Source organism: Aegilops tauschii, chromosome 1 (genome assembly GCF_002575655.3).
Source record: "Aegilops tauschii subsp. strangulata cultivar AL8/78 chromosome 1, Aet v6.0, whole genome shotgun sequence".
NCBI classification, from domain to species: domain Eukaryota; kingdom Viridiplantae; phylum Streptophyta; class Magnoliopsida; order Poales; family Poaceae; genus Aegilops; species Aegilops tauschii.
In genome coordinates this window covers 273,533,835-273,539,843 of record NC_053035.3, presented here as the reverse complement: position 1 = coordinate 273,539,843, position 6,009 = coordinate 273,533,835, and positions in this window count along the sequence as shown.

The following is a 6,009-nucleotide window of genomic DNA, read 5'->3' as shown; positions in this document are numbered from 1 at the left end:
CTACAGCCCAAAAATAAAAAGGCTATAATGTTGGGCCTGGCCCATGTAGCTGACCAAAATTAATAGGGAAAAATATATAAAAGACTGAATTAATGGGCTTGTCCCACGTAGAACACCGAATTGGACTGGGCTGAATCTTACCAACGACCAATTCAATTGGTCACAATTTTCCACGTCAGATTGCCACGTCGGATCCGACGTGGCCTAGGCAGACAGCCAGTGACCAAAACAGAAGGTCATGGGTTCCACGACCTTTTGTTTTGGTCGTAAACGTATACGACCTTATCCCGAAGAAGGTCGTGAATTTCAGTTTACCACCGCCAGCTTTTGACCATCTGTTTTTGGTCAAAAAAGGTCGCAAATGAAAAACAATGACCTTTCAGAGACCAATAGTGAGGGTCACAAGTTGACATATTTCTTGTAGTGGACTGGGATTTGTCACTCCGTATGACGGAGAGGTATCTCTGGGCCCACTCGGTAATGCATCATCATAATGAGCTCAATGTGACCAAGTAGTTGGTCACGAGATCATGCATTACGGAACGAGTAAAGTGACTTGCCGGTAACGAGATTGAACGAGGTATTGGGATACTAACGATCGAATCTCGGGCAAGTAACGTACCGATTGACAAAGGGAATTGTATAAGGGATTGCTTGAATCCTCGACATCGTGGTTCATCCGATGAGATCATCGTGGAACGTGTGGGAGCCAACATGGGTATCCAGATCCCGCTGTTGGTTATTGGCTAGAGAGGTGTCTCGGTCATGTCTGCATGATTCCCGAACCCGTAGGGTCTACACACTTAAGGTTCGATGACGCTACGGTTATAAGGAAGGTTTGTATGTGATTACCGAATGTTGTTCGGAGTCCCGGATGAGATCCGGGACGTCATGAGGAGTTCCGGATTGGTCCGGAGGTGAAGATTTATATATGGGAAGTCATCATACGGTCACCGGAAATATTCGGGGGTATACCGGTATTGTACCGGGACCACCGGAGGGGTTCCGGGGGTCCACCGGGAGGGTCCACCTGCCCCGGAGGGCCTTATGGGCTGTAGGTGGAAGGGAACCAGACCCTAAGTGGGCTGGGCGCCATCCCCCCTAGGGCCCATGCGCCTAGGGTTGGGGGGAACCCTAAAGGGGGGCGCCCCCCTTGCTTGGGGGGCAAGCCCCCTCCCCCTTGGCCGCCGCCCCCCCTCTAGATCTCATCTAGAGGGTCCGGCCCCCTTCCCCCTTCTCCCTATAAATAGAGGGGTGGAGGGAGGGCTGCAGCACCACATCCAAGGCGCAGCCCCTCCCCTCCCCAACACCTCTCCTCCTCCGCGTGAGCTTGGCAAAGCCCTGCCGGAGAACTGCCACTCCACCAACACCACGCCGTCGTGCTGCTGTTGGAGCCTTCTTCCTCAACCTCTCCCTCCTCCTTGCTGGATCAAGGCACGGGGGACGTCACCGGGCTGCACGTGTGTTGAACGCGGAGGCACCGTTGTTCGGTGCTTGGATCGGATTCTGCCGCGATCTGAATCGCTACGTGTACGACTCCTCCAACCGCGTTCTTGCAACGCTTCCGCATCATGATCTTCAAAGGTATGAAGATGCACTCCCCTCTCGTTGCTAGTAAACTCCATAGATTGATCTTGGTGATGCGTAGAAAAAAATTTAATTTCTGCAACGACCCCCAACAGTGGCATCATGAGCTAGGTCTATGCGTAGTTTCTATGCACGAGTAGAACACAAGTTGTTGTGGGCGTCGATTTTGTCAATTTACTTGTCGTTACTAGTCTTATCTTGATTCGGCGGCATCGTGGGTTGAAGCGGCCTGGACCGACCTTACATGTACGCTTACGTGAGACAGGTTCCACCGACTGACATGCACTAGTTGCATAAGGTGGCTAGCGGGTGTCTGTCTCTCCCACTTTAATCGGATCGGATTCGATGAAAAGGATCCTTATGAAGGGTAAATAGAAATTGGCATATCACGTTGTGGTTTTGTCATAGGTAAGAAACGTTCTTGCTAGAAACCTATAGCAGCCACGTAAAAATTTGCAACAACAATTAGAGGACGTCTAACTTGTTTTTGCAGCAAATGTCATGTGATGTGATATGGCCAGAAGGATGTGATGAATGATATATGTGATGTATGAGATTGATCATGTTCTTGTAATAGGAATCACGACTTGCATGTCGATGAGTATGACAACCGGCAGGAGCCATAGGAGTTGTCTTAATTTATTTATGACCTGCGTGTCCACTGGAACGTCATGTAATTACTTTACTTTATTGCTAACCGTTAGCCATAGTAGTAGAAGTAATAGTTGGCGAGACAACTTCATGAAGACACGATGATGGAGATCATGATGATGGAGATCATGGTGTCATGCCGGTGACGATGATGATCATGGCGCCCCGAAGATGGAGATCAAAAGGAGCAAAATGATATTGGCCATATCATGTCACTATTTGATTGCATGTGATGTTTATCATGTTTTACATCTTATTTGCTTAGAACGACGGTAGCATAAATAAGATGATCCCTCGCTAAAATTTCAAGAAAGTGTTCCCCCTAACTATGCACCGTTGCGAAGGTTCGTTGTTCCGAAGCACCACGTGATGATCGGGTGTGATAGGTTCTAACGTTCGCATACAACGGGTGTAAGCCAGATTTACACACGCAATACACTTAGGTTGACTTGACGAGCCTAGCATGTACAGACATGGCCTCGGAACACAAGAGACCGAAAGGTCGAGCATGAGTCGTATAGCAGATACGATCAACATGAAGATGTTCACCGATGATGACTAGTCCGTCTCACGTGATGATCGGACACGGCCTAGTTGACTCGGATCATGTATCACTTAGATGACTAGAGGGATGTCTGTCTGAGTGGGAGTTCATTAATAATTTGATTAGATGAATTTAAATATCATGAACTTAGTCTAAAACCTTTACAATATGTCTTGTAGATCAAATGGCCCACGCTAATGTCAACCTCAACTTCAACGCGTTCCTAGAGAAAACCAAGCTGAAAGACGATGGTAGCAACTATACGGACTGGGTCCGGTACTTGAGGATCATCCTCATAGCTGCCAGGAAAGCATATGTCCTGAAAGCACCGCTAGGTGAAGCACCCGTACCAGCAAACCAAGACATTATGAACGCCTGGCAAGCACGTGTTGATGATTACTCCCTGGTTTAGTGCGGCATGCTTTACAGCTTAGAACCGGGGCTCCAAAAGCGTTTTGAGCAGCACGGAGCATATGAGATGTTTCAAGAGCTGAAAATGGTTTTCCAAGCTCATGCCCGGGTCAAGAGATATGAAGTCTCCGACAAGTTCTACAGTTGTAAGATGGAGGAGAATAGTTCTGTCACCGAGCACATACTCAAAATGTCTGGCTTACACAATCGCTTATCTCAGCTGGGAGTTAATCTTCCGGATGACGCGGTCGTTGACAGAATCCTTCAGTCGCTCCCACCTAGCTACAAGAGCTTTGTGATGAACTTCAATATCCAGGGGATGGAAAAGACCATTCCTGAGGTATATTCAATGCTGAAATCAGCGGAGGTGGAGATCAAAAAGGAACATCAAGTGTTGATGGTCAATAAAACCACTAGTTTCAAGAAAGGCAAGGGTAAGAAGAACTTCAAGAAGGACGGCAAGGGGGTTGCCGCGCCCGGTAAGCCAGTTGCCGGGAAGAAGCCAAAGCATGGGCCCAAGCCTGAGACTGAGTGCTTTTATTGCAAGGGAACGGTCACTGGAAGCGGAACTACCCCAAGTACTTAGCGGATAAGAAGGCGGTAATACCAAAGGTATATGTGATATACATGTTATTGATGTGTACCTTACCAGCGCTCGTAGTAGCTCCTGGGTATTTGATACCGGTCGGTTGCTCATATTTGTAACTCAAAACAGGAGCTACGGAATAAGCGGAGACTGGCGAAGGACGAGGTGACGATGCGCGTCGGGAATGGTTCCAAGGTCGATGTGATCGCTGTTGGCACGCTACCTCTACATTTACCTACGCGATTAGTTTTAAACCTCAATAATTGTTATTTAGTGCCAGCTTTGAGCATGAACATTGTATCTGGATCTTGTTTAATGCGAGATGGCTACTCATTTAAATCTGAGAATAATTGTTGTTCTATTTATATGAGAGATATGTTTTATGGTCATGCTCCGCTGGTCAATGGTTTATTCTTATTGAATCTCGAACGTGATGTTACACATATTCATAGTGTGAATGCCAAAAGATGTAAGGTTGATAATGATAGTCCCACATACTTGTGGCACTGCCGCCTTGGTCACCTTGGTTTAGAACACATGAAGAAACTCCATGCAGATGGACTTTTGGAGTCTCTTGATTATGAATCATTTGACACGTGCGAACCATGCCTCATGGGCAAAATGACCAAGACTCCGTTCTCCGGAACAATGGAGCGAGCAACCAACTTATTGGAAATCATACATACTGATGTGTGCGGTCCAATGAGCGTTGAGGCTCGCGGTGGTTATCGTTATGTTCTCACCCTCACTGATGACTTAAGTAGATATGGGTATGTCTACTTAATGAAACACAAGTCTGAGACCTTTGAAAAGTTCAAAGAATTTCAGAATGAGGTTGAGAATCAACGTGACAAGAAAATAAAGTTCTTACGATCAGATCGTGGGGGAGAATATTTGAGTCACGAATTTGGCACGCACTTAAGGAAATGTGGAATTGTTTCACAACTGACGCCGCCTGGAACACCTCAGCGTAATGGTGTGTCCGAACGTCGTAATCGCACTCTGTTGGACACGGTGCGATCTATGATGTCTCTTACCGACCTACCGCTATCATTTTGGGGATATGCTTTAGAGACTGCCGCATTCACTTTAAATAGGGCTCCGTCGAAATCCGTTGAGACGACACCGTATGAATTATGGTTTGGGAAGAAACCTAAGCTGTCATTTCTGCAAGTTTGGGGATGCGATGCTTATGTCAAGAAACTACAACCTGAAAAGCTCGAACCTGTTGGGGAACGTAGTAATTTCAAAAAAATTCCTATGAACACGCAAGATCATGGTGATGCATAGCAACGAGAGGGGAGAGTATTGTCCACGTACCCTCGTAGACCGACAGCGGAAGCGTTATCACAAAGCGGTTGATGTAGTCGTACGTCTTCACGATCCGACCGATCAAGTACCGAACGCACGGCACCTCCGAGTTCTGCACACGTTCAGCTCGATGACGTCCCTCGAACTCCGATCCAACCGAGTGTTGAGGAGTTTCATCAGCACGACGGTGTGGTGACGATGATGATGTTCCACCGACGCAGGGCTTCGCCTAAGCTCCGCAACGGTATTATCGAGGTGTAATATGGTGAAGGGGGGCACCGCACACGGCTAAAATATCGTATATCAATTGTGTGTCCTTGGGGTGCCCCCCTGCCCCCGTATATAAAGGAGCAAGGAGGAGAGGGCCGGCCAAGGGGAGGTGGCGTGCCCAAGGGGGGAGTCCTACTCCCACCGGGAGTAGGACTCCTACTTTCCTTGTGGGAGTAGGAGAAGGGAAGGGGGGAGGAAAAAGAAGGAAGGGGGCGCCCCCCCTCCCTAGTCCAATTCGGACTAGCCCATGGGGAGGGGTGCGGCCACCCTTTGGGGTCTTTCTCTTCTTTCCCGTGTGGCCCATTAAGGCCCAATACGAATTCCTGTAACTCTCTGGTACTCTGAAAAATACCCGAATCACTCGGAACCTTTCCGAAGTCCGAATATAGTCGTCCAATATATCGATCTTTACGTCTCGACCATTTCGAGACTCCTCGTCATGTCCCCGATCTCATCCGGGACTCCGAACTCCTTTGGTACATCAACATACATAAACTCATAATAAAACTGTCATCGTAACGTTAAGCGTGCGGACCCTACGGGTTCGAGAACTATGTAGACATGACCGAGACACCTCTCCGGTCAATAACCAATAGCGGAACCTGGATGTTCATATTGGCTCCCACATATTCTACGAAGATCTTTATCG